Source organism: Triticum aestivum, chromosome 2A (assembly GCF_018294505.1).
Source record: "Triticum aestivum cultivar Chinese Spring chromosome 2A, IWGSC CS RefSeq v2.1, whole genome shotgun sequence".
In the NCBI taxonomy this organism is placed as follows: domain Eukaryota; kingdom Viridiplantae; phylum Streptophyta; class Magnoliopsida; order Poales; family Poaceae; genus Triticum; species Triticum aestivum.
Genome location: NC_057797.1, coordinates 271,646,744 through 271,659,638, shown reverse-complemented (window position 1 = coordinate 271,659,638; position 12,895 = coordinate 271,646,744). Strand labels below are relative to the sequence as shown.

Here is a 12,895-nt window from a genome sequence, read left to right as displayed (position 1 = left end):
GCCTTTATGAGTTTGAAAACTATATTAGAAAACAAGATCACTTCAATGCAAATGTTATGAAACAACTGAAATACAATTCTGATATGATTGCTTGCTTGAGTGACTTGTTATTTAGAATCTCAAATGATGTTAGAGGTGTTGAAAAGCATACTTCTATGGTACAAACTCAGTTAGAACAAGTTGCTAGATCTCAAAGAGAGTTGCTAGATGAAATGAATAATAATATACATGACTTTGCTGATAGACATGCAACTATAGGAGGTAAAATGACTCAGGAACCACTTTATCCTGAGGGACACGCAAAAAGAATAGAACAAGATTCACAAAGAGTTAACACTGATGCACCTAGTCCATCAAAAAAGAAAAGGAAAAAGAAAAATGATAGGACTTCACATGCTTCTAGTGAACCTGAAGTAGAAAAACCTCCTGATAATGATAATGGAGTTTCTATCTCTAATGCTGAAACTCAACCTGGTAGTGAACACTCACCTTCTAATAATGAAAAAGATAATGATGAGGTTCATGAAAATACTCCACCAAATAGTAAAGGACCAGACAATGATATTGACATAGAACCACCAGCTGATCTTGATAACCCACAACCTAAGAATACAAGATATGATAAAAGAGACTTCATTGCTAGAAAACACAGTAAAGAAAGAGAATTGTGGGTCTATAAACCTATGCCCTTTCCACCTAAGTCAAATAAAAATAAAGATGATGAAGAATTTGAATGCTTTGCTGAAATGATGAGGCGAGTCTTTTTGCGTACTCGCTTAACTGATATCCTTAAAATGCCTCCTTATGCAAAGTATATGAAAGATATCATCACCAATAAGAGAAAAATACTGGAAGCTGAAATCTCCACTATGCTTGCTAGTTATACTTTTAAGGATGGAGTACCTTAAAAACTTGGATATCCGGGGATAACAACTATACCTTGCTCTATCAAAAAGAACTATGTGAAAACTACTTTATGTGATCTAGGAGCTAGTGTTAGTGTTATGCCTTTCTCTTTATATAGAATAGTCGAGTTGAATAACTCACACCTACTGAAATATCATTTCAAATGGCTGACAATTCTACTGCCATGCCTATCGTTATTTGTGAGGATGTGCCCGTTGTTGTTGGCAATGTTACTATTCTGACTGACTTTGTTATACTTGAGATGCCCGAGGACGATAACATGTCGATTATCCTTGGTAGACCCTTCTTGAATACTGTAGGGGATATTATTGATTGCAATAAAAGGAACATCACATTTCATATCAATGGTAATGAGCATATGGTGCACTTTCCGAAGAAACAATTCCAAGTGAATGGTATTAATGTTATTGAAAAATCTCCGACAATCACTATTGGAAGTTTTCAAATACCTCTACGTAACGCCAAAAAGAAATATGAAATGCTTATTGTTGGGGACATTCATATCCCAATTGAGGTAACTTAGTGATTTACAAAAGTTCTTCGGTTTCATGCTAATCAAAAGTGATTCTTAATAAGACTTGATCAACCATATTAATGGATCATTTTTGAGAGGTATGAAGTTTATGAATTCAGTAAGCATGACCTTCTATCCCTACTTTTTGTTTTCTATTTTTATTAGTTAAATAAAAATAAAATGCCATGTTTTGTCTGTTTTCTGAATTTCCCATGCAATAAAAAAATGACGCAAAAATATAAGTTCTTAGAATGCCCTAAAAATTTTACATGGATTTTTTCTGAATATTTAAGAATTTCTGGTGCAAATAATATCGGAGGGAGGTGCACCAGGTGGGCACAACCCACTTGGGCGCACCAGGACCCCCAGACGTGCCTTGGTGTGTTGTGGTCGCCACATGGCCCCTGTGACGCCCCCGATTTGACCGTACACTAATCATGCACACAAATGTGTACGACCAAGATCAGGGACTCACGGGAAGATATCACAACACAACTCTAGACACAAATTAAAATCATACAACCTTTATATTACAAGCTAGGGGCCTGGAGGGCTCCAATACATAAGCTCGTAAACAGAAGAGTCAGCGGAAGCAATAATATCTGACTACAGACATAAGATAAACAAGATTGCCTTAAGAAGGCTAGCACAAAAGTAGCAACTATCAAAAAGGAAAGGCCTCCTGCCTGGGACCTCCTAACTACTCCTCGAAGCCGAACTCCATGTAGAATCATTCTCGGGATCCTCTAGCTCCTGGACTCCATCATATGATCGCAATAACCGGGAAAGGGGGAAAAGATGTAGCAGAGCAACCGTTAGTACTCATCCAAAGTACTCGCAAGCAAGGATCAACACTACATATGGATTGGTATCAATGAAGTGGATAGTATCTGTGGACTGAATTGCAGAATGCTAGAATAAGAGGGGGATATCTAGACCTATCGGAGACTATGCTTCTGGTAGCCTCCATCTTGCAGCATGTAGAAGAGAGTAGATGGTAAGTTCACCAAGCATCATCGTATAGCATAATCCTACACGGCGATCCTCCCCTCGTCGCCTTGTGAGAGAGCGATCACCGGGTTGTATCTGGCACTTGAAAAGGTGTGTTTTATTAATTATCTAGTTCTTATTGTCATAAGGTCAAGGTACAACTCTGAGTTGTCCTTTTACCGAGGGACATGGCTATTCGAATAGATAAACTTTCCTACAGGGGTGCACCATATTTCCCAACACGCTCGATCATGTTTGGCCGCGCACACTTTCCTGGGTCATGCCCGGCCTCGGAAGATCAACACGTCGCAGCCCCACCTAGGCACAACAGAGAGGTCAGCACGCCGGTCTAAATCCTATGTGCGCAGGGGTCTGGGCCTAGCACCCATTGCACACCTCCATGTTGCGTATGCGGTCGGAAGCAGATCTAGCCCCCTTGAGGGTGTCCTGGATTAGGGGGTATCCGGACAGCCGGATTATATCCTTTGGCCGGACTATTGGACTATGAAGATACAAGATTGAAGACTTCGTCTCGTGTCCGGATGGGACTCTACTTGGCATGGAAGGAAAGCTAGGCAATATGTATATGTATATCTCCTCCTTTGTAATCGACCTTGTGTAACCCTAGCCCCTTCCGGTGTCTATAAAAACCGGAGGGTTTTAGTCCGTAGGACAACATACAATCATACCATAGGCTAGCTTCTAGGGTTTAGCCTCTTCGATCTCGTGGTAGATCAACTCTTGTAACACTCATATCATCAAGAATAAATCAAGTAGGACGTAGGGTTTTACCTCCATCAAGAGGGCCCGAACCTGGGTAAAACATCGTGTCCGCTGCCTCCTGTTACCATCCGCCTTAGACGCACAGTTCAGGACCCCCTACCCGAGATCCGCCTGTTTTGACACCGACATTGGTGCTTTCATTGTGAGTTCCTCGATGTCGTTGCCATTAGGCTTGATGGCTCCTACTATCATCGATAGCGATGCAGTCCAGGGTGAGACTTTTCTCCCCGGACAGATCTTTGTATTCGGCGGCTTCGCACTACAGGCCAACTCGCTTGACAATCTGGAGCAGATCGAAAGTTATGCCCCTGGCCACCACGTCAGGTTTGGAAGCTTAAACTACACGGCCGATATCCGCGGAGACTTGATCTTCGACGGATTCGAGCCCCTGCCTTGTGCGCCACGCGGTCACGGTGAGTACAATTTAGCTCTACCATCGGACTGTATTCAGGAGATCGCACCGGCAGCAGCTCTGAGCCTCAATTCGGAGCCAGTTGCGCCATCCATGGACGGGTGGATAGACCCCGTCACGATGGTCGTATCCTCAGCCGCGATCGAGCCGAATATCGACCTTACCCTTCACGAGAGTCGTGTTACCAAACTGCCGGATCCCTCTCCGGCCACGGACTCCGAATCGCCTCCGCCCGTTCCTGTCGAATCCGATTGGGAGACGATCATGGAGTTTACCTCCGCGGATATTTTTCAGCACTCGCCCTTTGGCGACATACTGAACTCATTAAGGTCCCTCTCCTTGTCACGAGAGTCCTGGCCGAACTACGTCCGGCAGGATTGGGATGCGGATGACGAAGAAATTCGCTGCCCACACACCACCCACTTAGTAGCCACTATCGGCGACTTAACCGACATGCTCGACTTCGACTCCGAAGACATCGATGGTATGGACGACGATGCGGGAGACGAAGAGGAACCACTGCCCACAGGGCACTGGACAGCCACCTCATCATACGATATATACATGGTGGATACACCCAAAGAAGGCACTGGCGACGAGACAACGGAGGATGACCCCTCCAAAAAGCAACCCAAGCATCGGCGTCAGCGGCACCGCTCTAAGTCCCACCAAGGAAAAAGTGGTGACACCGGAATCGGAGATAATAGCACTCCGGACAGTGCCGAAGACAACAACAACCCCCTCCAGCAAGATTTAGAGCAGGAGGATGAATGAGCCAGCCCTCCTGAGAGAGCGGTAGATGGAGAGGCGGAGGATGATAATTACATGCCTCCCTCCGAACACGAGGCAAGCCTCGACGATGACGAATTCGTCGTGCCAGAGGATCCCGTCAAATAAGAGTGCTTCAAGCGCCAGCTTATAGCCACGACAAATAGCCTCAAGAAAAAGCAGCAGCAGCTTCAAGATGATCAAAATTTGCTAGCTGACAGATGGACTGAAGTCTTGGCAGCCGAGGAATATAAACTCGAACGCCCCTCCAAGAGTTACCCAAAGTGCAGGTTGCTACCCCGACTGGAGGAAGAAGCACCGAAACATACATCCCCGGTGTATGACGCGGCTGATCGGCCACCTCGTGGCCGCGACAGAGAGGCATGGGGAAATACGCAAGACCTGTGAGATGTATTGTAGGACAAAGCAAAACACGCAAGATCGATGTACGGATCACGAGGGCGCGCCACTCTACGAGACGATAATCGTCACGCCGGATACAGTAAAAGTAAGTCCGGCCGGGCCGAACACAGTGGGCAAGACTCATTTGAGCTGCGACGCGATATAGCCCAGTACAGAGGCGCCGCACACCCCCTATGCTTCACAGCCGAAGTAATGGATCATCAAATCCCAGAGGGTTTCAAACCCGTAAATATAGAATCATACGACGGCACAACAGATCCTGCGGTACAGATCGAGGATTTCCTCCTGCATATCCACATGGCCCGCGGTGATGATCTACACGCCATTAAATACCTCCCCGTCAAGCTCAAAGGACCAGCTCGGCATTGGCTCAATAGCTTGCCAGCAGAATCCATTGGCTGCTAGGAGGGTCTGGAAGCCGCATTCTAGACAACTTCCAGGGCACTTACGTGCGACCCCCAGACACTGATGACTTCAGCCACATAATTCAGCAGTCAGAGGAATCGGCCAGGAAATTCTAGACACGGTTCCTAAAAAAGAAAAATCAAATCGTTGACTGTCCGGATGCAGAGGCCCTAGCAGCTTTTAAGCACAACATCCGCGACGAGTGGCTCACCCGGCACCTTGGCCAGGAAAAGCCGAAATCTATGGCAGCCCTCACGACACTCATGACCCGCTTTTGTGCGGGAGAAGACAGCTGGCTGGCTCACAGTAATAACATATCAAAGAACCATGGTACTTTGGATACCAAGGACGGCAATGGCAGGTCACGTCGCAACAAGCATAAGCGCCGCATTAATAGCGACAATACAGAGGATACAGCAGTCAATGCTGGATTCAAAGGCTCTAAACCCGGTCAGCGGAAAAAGGCATTCAAAAGAAGCACTCCGGGCCCATCTAGTTTGGACCATATACTCGATCGCTTGTGCCAAATACACGGCACCCCCGACAAGCCAGCCAACCACACCAACAGGGATTATTGGGTGTTCAAGCAGGCCGGCAAGTTAAATGCCGAAAAGAAAGATAAGGGGTCGCATAGCGATGACGAGGAGGAGACCCGGCAGCCGAACACCGGAGGACAGAAGAGGTTCCCCCACAATTGCGGACGGTGAACATGATATACGCAACCCACATCCCCAAGAGGGAGCGGAAGCGTGCGCTTAGGGACGTATATGCGTTGGAGCCAGTCGCCCCAAAGTTCAACCCATGGTCCTCCTGTCTGATCACCTTCGATCGCAGGGACCACCCCACTAGTATCCGTCATGGCGGATTTGCCGCACGGGTCCTAGACCCAATCATTGACGGATTTCACCTCACTCGAGTCCTAATGGACGGCAGCAGCAGCCTGAACCTGCTTTATCAGGACACAATGCGCAAAATGGGTATAGACCCCTCAAGGATCAAACCCACAAAAACGACCTTTAAAGGTGTCATACCAGGTGTAGAGGCCCATTGCACAGGCTCAGTCACACTAGAAGTGGTCTTCGAATCCCCGGATAACTTCTGAAGCGAAGAGTTAATCTTTGACATAGTCCCGTTCCGCAGTGGCTACCATGCACTGCTCGGGCGAACCGCATTTGCGAGATTCAATGCGGTACTGCATTATGCGTATCTCAAGCTCAAGATGCCAGGACCTCGGGGGGTCATCACAGTCAATGGAAACACAGAGCGCTCTCTCCGCACGGAGGAGCACACTGCGACCCTCACATCAGAAGCGCAAAGCATCCTTTTAAGGCAATCCACTAGTTCGGCGGTCAAGGACCCGGACACCTTCAAGCGCACCCGAAGTAATCGGCAACTAGACCGCCTGGCACGTTCAGAGCTCGCATAGCAATGCGGCCCCCACCCCGATCCCATCCAAACGGCGAATTTCATGCCACGCGTACATAATTACGCATTAAAAATACCATGGGCACAGGTGGGGAGGGGGCACAACTACGGCGCGCCCCAAGATACAGCTTCAACCGCACTAGGGGCTTCCCGCTTTGTTATTTTTCTCTTTCAGGACTTTAATCTCTGGAAACCCTGTCTGGCAGCATGATTGCCGAACACATGATGCAGCAACCAAGGAGGCATAAAGCTACGTCACACCACGGAACTCCCAGGTGGATTACGATAACGAGTGAAATATTTGCTTTAATACTATTCCTCAGCTTGCCCTTGGAAGGGACATGTCAAATAGTCCTACTTTCTGCTTATTGCACTACTTGTATCATTCTGCTTTAAGCACCTTTTTGAATAAACAATGCATAGCATTAAGACTATTATTGCATTCGTCCTTTATATATATGTATATGTTCATTCATGACATCTAGCACCCGTACACTCTGGTACGGCCAATACGCTAGGGGCTTAAGCATACCCCATAATACGGTATGAGAAGTCCGAACACTTTTGACAGTGCGGCACCCCGAACTTATATCATTATATGCATCAGCTCCGAATCATGTCTTGGATCAATAGTTGGGTTTGCCCGGCTCCCATGTTATGGTACCTTACTTTTCGCTATATCGGCTAAGGTAGCACTGGGAGAACTACTGCGATTGTGCCCCGGTTCTGCTGGGCTAAGCACCTCAGTAGAGAAAGCTAAAACTGACTGTCATGGTAAGGCGAGAGACTGGTCGCTGTTCGAGAGGTTTCAAGCCCCTAAAGACTTATGCCGCTTAGAGCGAGGAGTTGGCCCTGTCCGGCTTAAGGCGTGTATCGCGCCCCGAATTCGGCCTTCCGAATACTAGGGGCTTCGCCGAAATTTAAAATTATAGAATTCTATGGCTAAGTGAGAGTAATAACGCACTATAGTCCGATTGCCTTGTTCGTTGTGCTGAGCACCTCCCTCGAAGGACCCAAAAATGGGAAAAAGAGTGCTCAGGTTTATCCCGAACACCCCAGCACTCGTGGCGTGGAGGCAGAAGCCGACGACTAGCCATCTCTCAGATTTGATAAACAGCCGAACAGAAGGTAATGTTTTAAATTCAAAAAAGCGTTGCATAGCGCATATGAACAAGTTTTGATAATACAGGATTACACGAGCAAGTTTATTCAAATATTACATCTTTCGTGCACTCGTCCGCGACAAGACGGGCACCCTTCAGGACACCCTCATAGTACATCTCGAGGTGGCGATGCTCCTTGCCCGTAGGCGGCCCTTCCTTAACCAGCTTCACGGCGTCCATCCTGGCCCATTGCACCTTGACACGGGGGAAAGCCCGGCATGCGCCTTCGATGCAAATGGACCGCTTGATGACTTCCAGCCGTGGGCAGGCATCCACAAGCCACCTCACCAGGCCGAAGTAGCTGTCGGGAAGGGCGTTGCCAGGCCACATTCGGACTACAAAGCCCTTCATGGCATGTTCGGCCGCCTTGTGCAGCTCGACCAGTTGCTTCAGCTGGTCGTTCAGAGGCATCGGGTGTTCGGTCCCAGTATACTGAGACCAGAACAGCTTCTCCGTTGAGCTTCCCTCCTCGGCCTGGTAAAACTGTGCATCATCCGACACGTTGCGGGGCAAATCTGCGAATGCTCCTGGAGAGCTCTGGATTCGGGTAAGTAACAAGTAATTTACTTTGACATGCTTGCTTTGCATATAGAATGCCTTACCCGCCGCTATCTTCTTCATCGCATCAATCTCCTGGAGGGCCTTTTGGGCTTCGGCCTTGGCACTCTTTGCACTCTCATGGGCCGCGGCAAGCTTGGACTCTCGTGTCTTCAAGTCAAGCTCCAACACCTCGTGCTTCGTCACGAGAGCGTGGAGCTCTTGCTGCACCTCGCCCACCCGTGCCTCATGCCTTTCCCTCTCGGTGCGCTCCTTGGCCGCTTTGTTTTCGGCCTTAGATAGTGCCTGCTTCAGGGTCGCCACCTCGGTTGTGGCCCCTGGCAAATTTCCAGTGATCCTGTCATTTTGCAATCGCATTCTTTTTATATATACCCATAGACTAGGTACTACTTACCTTTGTTCTCCTCGAGGTGCATCTTGGCAAGGCCGAGCTCTTCCTTGGACTCTTTGAGGTCCTGCTTCAGTACGGCGACCTCCGCAGTCAGTGCGGCAGAGGCCAGCAGCAAAGCCTGCATACGCATATAGACATACTTATATTAGACTCTTGTGATATTGTTTGATCCTCTATTCGGCTTTTCTTTGTGAACACCGAACAGAGCATCAGGGGCTACTGTCTATGCGGTAATATTTTTCCTATATTTCAAATACTTACCTCAAAGCCTGTTAGAAGGCTGGCACAGACTTCAATCAGTCCGCTCTCACTACAACAGGACCACCCATGTCGCAACGCATCTTTCTGTATCCAAATGTCCATATATGCGTTGCTAGTGAGTTTACCAACGGTTTGGCATGCGTAGCCTTATCCAGTGTTGCAAGCGCTAATGTAACGCTTATGCTGCCATTGGTAAAAAGGACCGTTGCAAGACTACAACAGATAAGGCAGACTTTTACAACACTTCTATATGTTGGTACTTACTGTATAGGAATCAATATACCATTGCTCAACAACAGAGAATTTCCAACTCTTCCAAGTGTTGGTACATATATAGTGTGAATAATATATTATATATATATATATATATATATATGTGTGTGTGTGTGTGTGTGTGTGTGTGTGTGTGTGTGTGTGTGTGTGTGTATTATATATGTATATTTATATTGCTAGCAATTAAATTAATGGTCCATGTAAAGGTGATAATTATGTATTTCAAGTGAAGGAAACAACAAGAGAATATACTCACGAGAGGAATAAATCGTATATTAGATAAAGCTGTTGGATTACAATAGTGGATAGTAACATCATCCAAATGTGATGCATAATCTCAGAGTGAAACTTAAAATGAAAGAATCCATCAACATCCCTACAACTTACCTAAAACTTAAGGAACACCATCCAGCAAGAACATCATCTGTACAACATAACTAAAACTTAACCTGGGAACAACATTTAGCAGGAACGTCATCCGTACAACATAACTAAAACTAAAAGCATCCATCATCATCATGAAACATGACATCGACACCATCCAGTATACTTGCCATAGACCCATATACTCATCAATTTATCTTTTGAATCTACAAACAAGAAAACAAGATAAACTGTTAACACACAATGCATTGACATGATGCAAGTAGTAATAGAGGCAAGATATTAGTCACGTACAAAGTTTGAAGGCCATGCAATCTTTGTTTTCTCTACATTACCTAGAGTATTGCAGTTTTTACGACTCTATACCAAAAGTTCAGTTTTCACAAGTGCAATATAAGTAGGGTGAATGCAATGTAAGGCAACATAGAACAAGCTAGTAAAAGGATATTGAGTGGGTTAAAATTTACCTTTACTTGATCTATTATTGCTTTTAGGTTTATTTCAGTTTTGAGAAATCTCTGATCCTTGTAGCTGAAGCAACACAATGATCCATTCCTTGCAACCGGGCCAAGAAAGTCCCGAAGATGTTGACCTCTTTTCCAATTGGCTGATCTAGGTCATTATAGTGAACCATTATCCTTTTCCCTTTTGGAAGGTTCCAAATATATTTCAGCTTCCTCTTCTAACGCTCTTTTGTTTATGCATTTCAGCTGAATATATACAACCATGAATTATATGTTACAATGATGAATAATCATATATTGCAAACAATAAGGAATGAGCAACAAACTTACCATCTTCATTTTCATCCAGGTCAACATCATCACAATCTGTGAAGCCTTCTTCATCATTAGTAGTTCTTTCATTGACATCAAATGATTCGACATCTTTTTCAGCAGAATTGATGTTCGGTCGGTTCTTCCATCATATATTCTTTGTTGGATTCAAGAACGCTAATTCTTATCTGTGACATATCTGCTGCAACAAGACAATGACCAAAAGTTTAAATAATTGTGTAAAAGACAATATCATGTGGTCCTACTCGTCCTATGATAGTCATCCCCGCATATGTGAAGAAGATTAATTTTGATTTCAGCTCAAACAATCATAGTTTGAAATAATTGCTGCCCCTACAATCAATAAAATAAGTCTGACCAGATTTATTCCTTATCAAATCAAAATAGCAACTCATTCAGTACCGAGTAGGTACTAGGAATACATCAAGCTATTCAGATTTCACAGTGAAAATGATGAACTAAGACGTGAAACCATTACTCCAAAATGTAAATTTGCAAGGGGGCCATTATTTTGTTCATCGCGTGTATAAGGAAAGCGGCAACTAACAAATGGAAACACCATATAGCAGGTCCTTCGATGAGCCCATGTTTTTAGTTATGTTCCTGTGCTGGGAACATTACTATGAATAAAATGCACTTGTCTTTCAATACTAGTAGTTTAACTATCGAACTGTTTCAGTTGGTTAGGGAAGATGAACTTGTACTTGATGTGGTATGGTGCTTAACTTGTTGTTTGCTGGGGGCACACTTGTTCAGGTATAACAATATCCACGGATAGTAAGAATATCATAAGGTCAAGGACGCCCAAGTTCATTCTCTCCGGTGTTAAGGAAGTTTTGTTCATGCACAAGCATTATAGCTAGGCTGATGACATGTTATTCAAGTTGGAACCATGAGGAGATCCCATGGGGCAAGGCTGAGTGTGTTTCAAAGTATACATGTGCTTTCACTATCATGCACATGGCTATTCACTAACATTTATTTTCAAAACAAGTGTGTTGTCTTGCAGACTGGAGTTGTAGTTTTGCTGCTGCAGATCATGTTTTGATATTCATAATAAAATTAACATTCGAATTATTGGGTCTGACTAGTCAACAAGCTATTAATTATTGTAATTGTAACATGACATATTTAGTGCAACTTGTTCATATATACGACCAAGATAACACTTTCTTCTAGTCACTCCATCGTTTATTTTTCTACAAACGACACTCCAGCCAGATTATACAATATGATAGCAATAACAAAATAACAAGGTCACAAGCGTCTGGTGCACATGAAGAAAGAAACTATGCTAGGTGGTCAGCCGCAAAATGGAAGATCTAACCCAACTGTACTACCCAAGCAGATCAGGATAGTCAGAATTGGAGTTCCATAAAGAAAGTCTATGAAGAGTTGAACTCACCAAGGAAGCAATGGTGCAGAACTATATTAAAATACTGCAAGCGTCCACACCTGACACTCCAACAGTTACCAGATCTAAGCCACCTGTTATGTTCGGCTAAATCTACAAACACAAAAACAAACAAGCGTCAGGGCACTAATGAATGAAACATAAAAAGCTAATTTCAACCGAGCTAAGTTCAATTGAGTATAGGGAAGGTGTAACCTTATAGAAGAAGAATCCGAAGCAACTCCCCCTATCTGAAGGGCCCCCAAAATTCTAAACCAATAACAAGGGACATTTATCAAACACTTGGTGTGCACAATCAAATTCACTCAAGAGAAGAGCAATTAGGAAGCGTAGAAGGGATATATCTGAACCAACAAGGGGGAGGAGGCAAAATCTTCAAGTCATACTAGTATTTACCATGTGTTTAATCATGGGTGGGGATTGATCTACTTTCTCCGACACTGTTGCCGAACAAGACACGCCTCTTGTGCGCTCACCTGAATGCTGGAATCGGCGGGGCCAGCCATGAGGTTCAGGAGGGAGGGCGGGTCGTGATCGATCTGCTCAAGATAGGGATCCTGCAACGAGAGATAGAGGAGAATACGCCTACCGCGAGAAGCTGTGTTGATATGGGGGGAGGGGGGAGGTTTCTGATTTTGGTCGTCCTTGATTGGTATGACAGATGGGGCCATAGTAATGAGGCGCGTACTTATTTTATTTTGACCACAATTAGTCCCTTTGGCGGGAGAGAATGGAGGGAAAAATTAGTGCGAAACCAAAAAGAATATTAGGGAGTACAGATTTGAAGCGAAACAAATTCTAATCTTTGTTATTATCATCTGGCCCTTGACTGGCTACCAAACACAACGTGATTCTTTTATGTTTTTACAAACTCAATGCAATATGCGTAAAGTAATAGTTATTTCTATTTCTCAAACCGAGCCTGATTGGCCGCGACTTGCATCTTGTGGCGTTGCCGCTCAGCTTCCTCCGCTGTTGCGAGCAGGGCAGCGTCGATCGTGGACGCA

At 45.0% G+C, this 12,895-nt stretch overlaps 1 long non-coding RNA gene across 2 annotated transcripts; it reads right to left on the bottom strand.

Annotated features, from left to right (window-relative positions):
• Positions 1-9,550: 9,550 nt before the first annotated feature.
• Positions 9,551-12,530, bottom strand: LOC123185222 (uncharacterized). 2 transcript variants are annotated; one of them, XR_006493227.1, is made up of 6 exons: positions 12,285-12,530; positions 12,084-12,137; positions 11,880-11,981; positions 10,472-10,655; positions 10,145-10,387; positions 9,551-9,883 (listed from the first exon to the last, which is right to left on the bottom strand). It is a non-coding gene; the product is annotated as an uncharacterized lncRNA (long non-coding RNA). The 2 variants fall into 2 exon arrangements; XR_006493228.1 differs by having other exon boundaries at positions 10,472-10,652.
• Between the last annotated feature and the right edge of the window lie 365 nt (positions 12,531-12,895).